The following is an 11,626-nucleotide window of genomic DNA, read 5'->3' as shown; positions in this document are numbered from 1 at the left end:
TTCAATCTCGCAGGGAACAAAAGTCCATATTTCACTCCCTCGCACTGTCTTAGTATCTGTCTCGCCGGGCCGAACTCCGCTCTCTGTCTTGCAACTCGCTGCGTGAAGTCCGGGAAGATTCGTATGACGTCCCCATCTTTAGAGACGAGCTTCTGGGAAGCAGCTTTCTTCAGAATGGCCTCCTTTTCCTGAGAGTAATGGAACTTCACTACGAAGGCTCTCGGTGGCTGATCTTGTCCCGGTTTGCCAGATTGTGGATTGGTGCGGTGGGCCCGGTCAATTACCGGTGTGGTTTCCATTTGCAGTAGTTGCTGCAGAAGTTCCGCAACAAAAGTGCTCACCCTTACACCAGATTCACGACCCTCTCTGACACCGAACACTCGCAAATTGTCTCTCCTCGACCTTGCTTCTAAGTCCTCTGTTTTCGCCGTCATGTCTGACATTACTTTCCGTAAATCGGACACTTGTTGTTCCAACTCGGTGATTCTGTCTGATTGACCATTGGCACCCTCCTCCAAGCTAGCCATACGTTCCTCCAGGACGCCAACTCTGTTGCTAGCATGGTCGATAGCCGCCTTCAGTTCGTCTCCAAGGCTGCTTATTTGTTTGGACAGCTCCTTCTTCTGCATTTCCGCCTTCTCGTCAATCTTGGTCAGCAATTCAGCCCTCAAAGCGCCAATCGCCTGTAGGACAGCGGACTCTCCCGAGGCTAGGCTACTCTCTCCGGGCTCATTAGCTCTCAGCCTCGGCATTGTAAAGAAACTCCACAATACCGTCGAGAGAGGAAAAAAGAGAAGAATAAAACAACAGAAAATACTGTGTATAATTGATTGATAGGTGTTCCACGAGTAGCAAATTATTTTAAAAAAGGGGTCTCGTTGGCATATTTTAGGTAAATGTGGGAGAGCTCAGACGACACGTCTACATATCTCCGAAGCTCAACTTTTAATCTTTCGCCTTTTACTAAAGATTTCCGTGGGGAGGAACTACAAGAGTATATCTCAATTTTTTGATGCTCTGTGAAAGCGGAGCTTCCTGTACTTGTCAATGGAAAGTAATCAAAATTCCTGCTTTGTTGCCATTAATTCTGCCATAGCTTACAGGTAACATCCACCCATTCAAATATAAAACTATCTAATATGAGCAATAAATAAATATATTTTCTACTAATTATACTATATGTAAGGAACAATAAACGGAGGCATTTAGCCATTAATATAATTATTATTAAAGTTAATTCAGATTTGTGTCGAAGTTGTAAAGATTTAAGCCGTGTAAATGAATACAGCCATAAGTACTTCAGTACAAAAGTACTTCAGAAATACATAACACGCTTTTGTTAGTTGAACTAATACGACGATACTGTTAATCGACTGAGTTGAATATCAGGAGTACGTCACTACATTAGCTTAATTTTTATTTAACCAATTTCAAAGAACTACTCTGATCATGTCCCTCCCCTCAATGCTCCACTAGGAAGCATAGAACGCTCATCAAAAGTGGAGAATCTATGATATAAACATCATTATTCTCCGCTAGCTTCACGCTCAGGAAGGAACATCAATTCTCATCATCGTAGTTGGCGAGACCGTTCACTTTAGAAACACATATCTCAAGTTAATAATTATAGAAATGATCCCAGAAAGTATAGTCTTAATTCATCAACGAGGGGCGGCGGGAAGTCATCTGCGAGTGTACCATTTTTACCCAGAGGGCAACCACGACTAGTAAAGGACTATGTTTAGATTGTATTAGAAAGAGTGCCGACGTCATTAGGGTATTTGGCAACACAGCCATCATTGGCTGAGCGCTCGATCACGTACCCACGATCCTTTGCGTCAATGTTTAGAACAAGCAATTTTTTTAACACTTGTTGTGTTACAAGTATACTTGTTTAAATTGTCTAAATTGTAAGGCTTTAAAACTGGCTGTGTATACTAAGCTTTTGTTTTAAACATGAAGGCTTTTATTTAAAAACGACCATGTAAAGTAAAGGTTTTAAAATTAACATAGAGGCTTTTAAAAATGCCTATGGTAGCCAAACAATCAACTTTACATTGCAGACACGTTTCAGAATCCACCCGCCGTGAGTACTGATAACGCTTGCAGACACCAGAGAGAATATTTTATATTGCCCATCCATCCAATTTCTGTACTGATTCTCCCCACGGGGTTAGTAGGCGTGCTGGAGCCTATCACATAGGGATGGGCGGATCGATACAAAAGTATCGATATATCGATCCAGGCTGCTCATTTTTGAGTATCGATCTCCCTAGCTAAAATATCGATACTTACAATTATTTAATTATATTTTTCCTCATTTTTTTCTGCTCCAATTTGACGACTTGCACTCATGCTAGCACTACTTTTCCTTCCGCCTGCTGCACTCTGCTTTGCTCCCGCCCCCTTTTCTCACAAGCCAAGCCCTCCTCCTCCGCCTCCCGTTCCAATCCAAACAAACACAAACAAGCATGGCCACGGCGGCGGCCCAGTCCGAACGCAAGAGAAGTCTAGTTTGGGGATATTATATTTTACTTAATAACAACGAGGCAAAATGTGAAATATGTCACAAAACAATTAAATATTGTGGCAACACCACAAACTTGACAAAACATTTAAGCAAAATTCACCCCACGGTTCATGAAGAGCTGCAGTTGAAACGTGCCGCAGACACTAAGGCAGCGACGGAAAACCCTGCAGCCACACCGAGGCTAAGGTATCAAAGTACCTTAGAAGCAGCGTTTCAGAAAGGCAAGACATATCCAGGTATCAGGTGCTAACCAAAAATTGTAAGCATTTGTGGTTGATGTGCTATTTGAAGCAATAATTACTACGCTTTAGTCAGTCATTTATAAATAAAGTTTTCCCCTTTTCAATTTGTGGTCGAACGCCATACGTTTTATTTGTAACTCCACTTCCTATAAACAACACTCAAGTATTACAATATTAAATGTAAGTATCCAGTGGCTTTACAAATTGATAGTTTTGCTGCTCATGACGATTAAGCCCTGCATCTCTGTTGGTACCATGTCTCTTTTTAGATTATACTAAAAGACAAAACTTTTTCCCAACAACAGAGAGAGAGAGAGAGAGAGAGAGAGAGAGAGAGAGAGAGAGAGAGAGAAAAGTAAAGAATAGCTCCTTTTTATTAAAGTTATACTATTAATATGCATATTCCACTAATGCACTAATGTCTAAAAAGGTTAATAATTCACGTGACGTAATACTTTTTTCTACAAAAATCAATAGATGACTCTCCAAGAGCAAGAATGCCACTGCATTTAAATCGTTTTTTGGGCGGGAAATTACACTTCCGGTATCGATATCGGATCGAATATCGGGTATTTTGGGTAGGAAATACTTGGTATCGGATCGATTCCAAAATCATTGGTATCGCCCATCCCCACTGGACATCATAAACTGGTGGCCAGCCAATCGTAGGGCCGATATGTTTTCTATTTTGTTGTAAAGGATAGAATTCTTCTGCTATTCACATTTAGATAAAGGTCATGAACTTGACTGAATCAAACCCTTTCAAGACGTTATTGACTTTCTGCTTTATCCTGTGAGAATGAAGCGAACCGATTCTAATGGCTTCCTGACTTAACTATCCTTTATTTGACCAGCAGAGGGGGGTGCACCGTTCCTGGAAGTACTGCAATACCAGGTCGATGCGTGGAGTGGACGGAGCAAGCCCCTAATTCCATCTCCCAGTTCCAAAAATCAATTTAATATATGGTCCCCGGATAGGGGACGTATCAGATATTAAACTGATAAGAACAGATACTACACTTGATCTTAGCCAAAAGGCCGAGAAGCGATAACCGAAAGTTGGTCTGAGAAAACTACTTAAATAAAGAGACTACCAATTCAAGTTACGGTTTAAATATATTGAGTCATACTAATGCCACGTACCGACCACCGTAACAAACCTCAACTATTAACAGTTTGGAATGATAATGCGTCACCGGGCTGTTTTCAACCTGTGCATCGGTTGCAGATTTTCGTGTGTTCGTGGAGGTTTAGTGTCACGTGGTTCACGTTGACCCAATAGAATAACGATGAACTGAGCTCCTGATGGGAATAGCTTTTAATGACCAACAAAACGAATTGGTCATTCGCCAAAAACAATCGGATCTTTGGATACATTTCGGGACCGAAGGCAAGATAGCTGTTTGACGAACATTTGACGGGAAAAAAAACACGCAGCAAAAAAACACGCGGCCCACTTCGCCAAACTACTTCCTGTTTCCTGCTGTGGCAATTTACATTAACCCTCGAACGCCACCATCGCAGTGGAGGTGAATCGCATTCCAATCCACGCCAGCATTTCTTAACACTCATTTGAGGAAATTACGATCGTCTTTTGTTTCCCGATTTGTGTTGAATAAAAATCTGAAATTACACATTTGAAAATAACACACGGAAATCGGATCATTTCCATTTCTCTCATACCAAAAGTACACGGACCAAGACATACAACTGTTTATACGTTCAAAACTCACACTCAAAATAGTTGCCCAATCGATAGGTGACGCTGTTTGAAATATCAGGTATCCATAATCCTGTGCGCCAACAATGTTTCAAGGAAAAAACACATTGATGAACACAAAATACTCGTTTAAACTGTCTATTTAGGTTGAGTCCTTCTAAATGTAGTAAATATGTTAGGGTTTGCAGAATATCTTCATCGTATGATTATGTTGGAATGTAACCTGTAATAAGTTAATTAGTTTGTCCTGTCTAGACAAATTAGTTTACCACTGATTGACTAAACTCAGAGGAAGCAATCAAAGGTGCTTTGTTTACAGAAAGTCGTAAAAGGCCCCCTGCTATGCCTTGATCAGCAGGGGGGCGTCTCCAGCCCAACCTGTGTATTCCCAAACCCCCACTTGAAACCCCACTTTGGTTCTCCCAATAAATAAGTGCCTGACGAGGCCTGAGTGAGATTTCATTCGACTATCGCTGAGAGCACAGCGACGAGTGAACTCTCCGCCTGCAGGTGTCTAAAACGACTAACTTGTCTCCAGTGTGGTCCTTGCAAAATAAGTTAGAGTGAACACCACCCTAACATTTTTGGTGCCGAAACCCGGGACCCTCATACCCGCCATCTGGCTGACGGAGGAGGACGTGCTGCATTGTCGACAAGCCAGCGTCCATTGGAGGACCTGGTAACGAAAGACCTGGGAAGGAAGTTCTTCGCTGGGCCAGCATCTTAGGTCTGCCTTCGTCTGTCAGAAGTGGATTGACGGGAACCCGGCAGCGCAGCGGACCAAGGGAGACAAGTAAGTCATAGAAAAAAGCGCAGATACGGCTTTGGTTTGTCCGAGCTATGAGATACGGCTTTGGTTTGTCCGAGCTATGAGATACAGCTTTGGTTTGTCCGAGCTATGAGATACAGCTTTGGTTTGTCCGAGCTATGAGATACAGCTCTGGTTTGTCCGAGCTATGAGATACATCTTTGGTTTGTCCGAGTTATGATATACGGCTCTGGTTTGTCCGAGCTATGAGATACATCTTCGGGTTGTCCGAGTTATGAGATACGGCTTTGGTGTTTCCAAGCTATGAAACAGCTGGGATTCTAGTCCCAGTGGAAGGAACGGGCTAAGAAAAAGGAGTTTCTTTTTCTTAATTGAAGAAGGACGTAGATTCTCATTTTTTTTGTCTGTCTTTCCAAGCTGTTTGCATGAAAGTTGTGTGGTTGAGTGTGCGACTGGTAGGATAAATTGACTGCAGAGAGAATTTGGTCAGAGGTCAATTTAAACCTGCATTGAGGATCCTCAAAGTAAAGAAAAAAAAAAAGAAATAAAAAATTGTTAAAACCTAGAAAACCGAAGTAAGATGGGAAATAAGAACGGTAGATCCCTAGCTCTTGAAGGAGATGAGAAGTACATGGCGAGTAGATTTCTTAATTGTATGCAATACATGCCAAAGTGGAAGAAAAAGTTTGGAGTAGAAGCAAAGTTGAAAGTGGAAGTCTGGAAGGTAGTGGTGGATGTATTGGAGGAGAGCGTGAAGAGGAAGTCAAAGGGACTGAAAAAGAGTAGTAAAGAGAAGGAATTGATTTGTGCTAGAATGTGGTTGAGTGCTTCACAAGAGAGAAGAGAACAAATCCAAAAGACAAAAGATAGAAAGTTGAGAAGTGACGAGGCTGCATCTATGTTTGTCAGGCCGGAAGACAACGAGGCCACAGTGCGCAGGCGCACTGTCCCGGCCACGGCTCCGGCCGCAGCTGGAAATGCAGCTCAAGCGGAGCAAGAGAGATCTTCCGCTCGTATGCAAAACTTGTATCCAGGTTTAGCAGACCTGCACCCTCCCCCATATAACAGAAAGAAAAGTCAGTGTCACATTGCTAGAAGTCCTGTACAAACAAGAAGTTTGACCACTGCTGCTAGGTTTTCCCAAAATTTGGACAATGTTGATGTGTGCCCAATGATACAGGTGCCAAACCCTATTGTAGGGGAAGGACAACCTCCGCATACGTATGTTTTTCGGCCATGGACTTTGGAAGAGGCAAGAAAAGCAGTTGAAGGGGTTACCCCTGTTGCTGAAGACCCAGATACATGGGCAGAAGACATGGCTGGGATCATACATTCTTATAGACTGAATGGACATGAGGCAGGAGAAGCTGCAATGTCTTCTTTGGGAAAAGACTGGGCAAAGGTTAGAGGTCATTATACAGGTAGAAATAATCAAGGGCCTTTTCCCTATCCCGGTGGGGGAAATCAATTGGTAGGGGAGTATGCAGCACAATGGAATGATCTTGTGCAAAGAGTGAGAACTATATTTCGAAGACGAGCGAATTATGGTCATTTGGCAGGAATTAAACAGAAGCCTGGGGAAGATACTGATGATTTTCGCTTAAGATTTGAAAAAGAGTTCAGGGTGCATAGTGGCATCCCATTCAATGATGCAGCTGAGAGTGCTTATCAGCAACAGCTTAAAAATGCGCTCCTTACTAATTTCCGCCCTGAAATCGGCAACTGGGTGAGGAAACATTTGGTGGAAGTAGATGTTGCAAGTGTGACAACAACTATGCAATGGGCCAGACATGCTGAAAAAGTGATCAAAAGAGGCAAAAGTTCTGATGTATTTCATCTAGGCGATGATGATGATGTTGACCTAGATGAAGATACAACAGTCTTCTTTCATGGGTCCCAGCAGGCAAGAGGAAGAGGTAGAGGCCAACAAGGTCGCAGGCCTCCATATAATTCAAGACCCCCACCAGATTCAGAGACCTGTTGGAACTGTGGTAGACGAGGACACTTGGCAAGATCGTGTCGTTTTGCAAAACAATACCAATCAAAGGGTGGAGGACATGGCAGAGGAAATGGCAGAGGAAGAGCCAAATTCTCAGCATGACTAGATTGCCCCCCTGTGATCTCTTGTCCTCCTACAGAGGAAGAGATAGTAGATGTCCATGCGGCATGGGACATTTTGAATGCATTGAAAGAAAAACCGTATGTCACCTTAAACATCGGAGGAAGTGAAGTAGAATTTTTGTGTGATACCGGAGCGTGTAAGACCGTAATAAAAACTAAAGTCCCAAATCTAAAGGCCTCCCAAAATACTATTTGGGTAAAATCAGCTGATGGGCAGGTACACAAGGAGAGTATCTCCAATCCAGTTGTAGTGAGAGATGATGAAACGGGAGTCATAGCTTCAGTCTCGATCGTGCTATCCCCAAAATGTCCCATAAACCTTCTGGGACGAGATCTGATGACTAGATTGGGAATTGCAATAATTCCAGTAAAAGATGGCATGCGAGCATGTAGAGTGAGAGATGTGGACTCATATGCTGCACAAGCAGGTGAGCGGATTTTCTGTTCCTATGACGTCTCCGCTGAACAGAATCCCAAGCTACCAGGCAATTTGCTGAGTGAAGCCCGAAAACAATTGACACGACCTGAATCGGAAATGACTTGTGATGACTTACATGTCACCATGAACATCCTCACTGACCCACATGATGACTATATTGAAAGTTTTCTCAGTGACACAGAAGTAACTTTAACAATCACTGCTCTCTACACTGATCGCAGGTCATTTGCAGCTGCTGCTGTGCTTCTGCCCGCTCCTCAGGATGACAAATACAAGTTGACGGCTGTACCCCACATTCCATTGTTTAAACCTCACAGTATAACATGGGCAGATGTGGGTTGCCGGATTAAACTTGCTGATTCTGTCACTGATTATGAGGATAAAGGTGATGGGTGGAGCTACAGTACCAGTTGTGACATGTGGAAGCGAACTGTGTGTGAAGTAGGTGTTGGTAGGGCAGGCGCTTATGCGCGTCCCTGACTAGTTAACATTTGTTTGAATGAGAAGGAGGAGGGGGAATTGGCTGGGCTTCCTGACAAGCTGTGGACAAAGGGGCCATCTGATGTAGGACAGTTAACATCCATTCCGCCAGTGCAGATCAAACCAAGATCAGAGTGGCGTCCGAGAGTTAAACAATATCCTTTAAAACAGGAGGCAATAAACGGGATTGCCCCTGTTATAAATGATCTTTTGTCAGGGGGAATCATTAGGAAGTGCTCGGATTCTCCTTGCAACACCCCTATTTTTCCAGTTCGAAAGGCCAATAAAATTGATTGGCGAATGATACAAGATTTACGAGCAGTGAATGATGCAGTACAGACAAGAGCACCTAATGTGCCTGACCCACACACACTTCTGAACACTTTGAAACCTACCCAGAAGTTTTTCACGGTAATTGATCTTAGCAATGCGTTTTTCTCGGTGCCAATTCACCCAGACTCACAGTTCTGGTTTGCGTTCACCTTTAAAGGGCAAAGTTATACGTACACCAGATTGCCACAGGGATTTGCTGATAGTCCAACTATTTTTATGCAAGCTATCATGGCCTGTTTGGCTGATGTTCAGATGTCAAACAAAAGCCAACTTCTAGTTTATGTAGATGATCTCCTGGTGGCCTCTGAAACTGAAGCTGCTTGCAGGGAAGACTCCGTAGCATTGTTACGCTATCTCTGCAAAACAGGGAATAAAGTGAACAAGAACAAACTCCAATGGGTCAGACAGGAAGTGAACTATTTAGGTCACACGTTGACAGCTTCTGGAAGACAGATACAGAAAACCAGGAAGCAAATCATTGCAGATGCACCAAAACCGGAGACGAAAAAACAAATTATGTCATTTTTGGGGCTCTGCAATTACTGCAGAGCATGGATCCCACATTATGCGGAAAAGACGCAACCGCTGTTAGATATTGCGCATGGAGTCCCCATGGCAATGACAGAAAAATTAATGTGGACTCCAGAAGCAGACGATGCTTTTGTAGTGCTGAAACAGGCTCTGATGGAAACCACATCTCTTATCTTGCCGGACTACAGTAAAACCTTTGTACAAACCGCAGACTGCAGGAATGGTTTTATGACCTCAGTGTTGCTGCAGAGACATGGCAGCAAACTACGACCAATTGCATTTTATTCGAAAAAATTGGATCCAGTGGCTCAATCCTTGCCAGACTGTGTCCAAGCAGTATGCGCGGCAGCGCTTGCAGTGAGACAATCTGCAGATGTGGTGCTCTTTCACAAAATGGAGCTGCTAGTTCCACATGCTGTAGATGTGTTGCTACTGCAAAGCAAGATGAACTTTTTGTCACCTGCCAGACACCTATCCTACACTGCTACGCTTCTGTCACAACCACACATTGTGATAAAGAGGTGCACAGTCCTTAACCCAGCAACGTTGATTCCGTTGCCGGGGGATGGTTCACCACATAACTGTTTGGATACTACAGAACATCTACAGCTGCCCAGACAAGATTTAATTGACACACCACTTGACAAAGGGGAAAAGTGGTTTGTGGATGGGTCATGTTCAAAGGATCCTAGAGGGAACAATCAAAGTGGGTATGCAATTGTGAGATTGCCAGACCAAATTGTTGAAGCAGAGAAGCTTCCATACAACAGGTCAGCGCAGGCGGCTGAGCTAATTGCACTAACAAGAGCTTGTGAATTGGCGGAAGATAAGGAAGTCACTGTATACACAGACAGTCAGTATGCGTTTTCTACTCTGTTCTATTTTGCAAAACAATGGGAGCGCAGGGGGATGACAACATCAACTGGTAAGCCGGTTACCCATGCCTCCTTGTTAAAAGACTTGTTACAGGCCATTCAGTTACCTGCTAAACTAGCTGTGTGTAAATGTGCTGCTCACACCACAGGCACAGATGAAGCCTCGAATGGAAACAGGTTAGCAGACAGGATTGCTAAGGAAGCAGCGGCAGGGAAACATGGCCATGAATTTTTTTTAATAGATTCAGAGGACACGCAACTCATAGATAAGACTATACTGACAGATATGCAGGGCAATGCTCCAATGGTGGAAAAACGAATGTGGACAACAAAAGGTGCAATAGCGGATACAGATAATATCCTCCGCATTAATGACAAACCTGTTTTACCTAAATCACTTTTTAAGGCAGCAGCGATTGCGACACATGGGCCATGCCATGTGTCGACAGGGGGGATGAGGTCCATCATACATCAACAATTCACTACCTTTGGTTTGGATGTTTACTTAAAAAATTTTTGTAAAGCATGTCCCGTTTGTGTGAAACATAATCCACAAGGAAACATGAGACCTAAGAGAGGCTCATTTCCAAAACCGTCGTACCCATTTCAAATCATGCACATGGATTTTATTGAGCTCACACAAAGTGGACCTCACAAATACTGCCTAGTGATGATTGATGCATTTTCCAAATGGGTGGAAATAGTTCCATCTAAACATGCCGATGCCTTAACAGTGGCAAAAGCCATTTGCAAAGCCATCATACCGACTCATGGCATTCCCCAAACCATTTACAGTGATAATGGTCCACATTTTGTGAACCAAGTGGTACAGAACATGGCTGTACACCATGGGATAACGTTAAAAAACCACTGCGCTTATCACCCAGCCAGCGCTGGCCTGGTTGAACGAGCAAACTATACTATCAAAAGCAGGTTGAAGAAATGCATGGAAACAACAGGCAGACCTTGGCCGGAGTGCCTAGACTTAGTAAAGCTCTATATGAGAATTACTCCCACTTCAGAAGGGCTAACACCTTTTGAAATCATCCACGGGAGGCCATATAGACTACCTGTGTTCCATGCAGATTTACAAAAGGCAGAGGAAGAACAGTCTTTGGCAGATTTCATGGTCAGAACGCTCAGACTGACAGAGGTGTCAAATGCAAATTTACTGCCGCCTGCTCTGTCATCCTCACAGGTCGACAACACCATCAAGCCAGGAGACTGGGTCTACATCAAAGTCATCAAAAGAAAGAACTGGGCCAGCCCACGGTGGGAGGGACCATTTCAAGCCTTGCTGACTACCCCCACTGCAGTAAAGATCGCTGAACGGCCCAGCTGGATTCACCTCAGCCACTGCAAGCTACAAGGAGTGCTGGACCCCTAATTCGGAGTGGTTGGGAAGCCTGGTTTCAAACTAGCCTCATCGTCTAGGGTTAGACGTCTCAATGTTGGTGAAGAGAACAACCACACCCACTCCGCTAGGCGAGAGTATGCCTCGGAGTCCCTGTCATCCAAGTAGCAGCGGGGCTCCGTATGCCAGGTGGATCCTCTGCTGCGTTGTGGTTGGAGCGTGCTATGGTCTA

At 43.8% G+C, this 11,626-nt stretch overlaps 2 non-coding genes and 1 pseudogene across 2 annotated transcripts; 1 reads left to right on the top strand and 2 right to left on the bottom strand.

The window, feature by feature from the left end:
* The first annotated feature begins 927 nt into the window (after positions 1-927).
* On the top strand, positions 928-1,033 carry LOC133146021 (U5 spliceosomal RNA; annotated as a pseudogene).
* Positions 1,034-1,437: 404 nt separating this feature from the next.
* LOC133145936 (small nucleolar RNA U3) lies at positions 1,438-1,655 on the bottom strand. The gene has a single exon (XR_009711180.1). It is a non-coding gene; the product is annotated as a small nucleolar RNA U3 (small nucleolar RNA).
* Positions 1,656-3,630: 1,975 nt separating this feature from the next.
* On the bottom strand, positions 3,631-3,822 carry LOC133145748 (U2 spliceosomal RNA). Its single transcript, XR_009710998.1, has one exon. It is a non-coding gene; the product is annotated as a U2 spliceosomal RNA (small nuclear RNA).
* Positions 3,823-11,626: the final 7,804 nt, after the last annotated feature.

The sequence above is a fragment of the Syngnathus typhle genome, linkage group LG21, assembly GCF_033458585.1.
Source record: "Syngnathus typhle isolate RoL2023-S1 ecotype Sweden linkage group LG21, RoL_Styp_1.0, whole genome shotgun sequence".
Taxonomy (NCBI): Eukaryota; Metazoa; Chordata; class Actinopteri; order Syngnathiformes; family Syngnathidae; genus Syngnathus; species Syngnathus typhle.
Note: the sequence above shows the minus strand (reverse complement) of the source record. Positions and strands in the feature narration are given on the sequence as shown.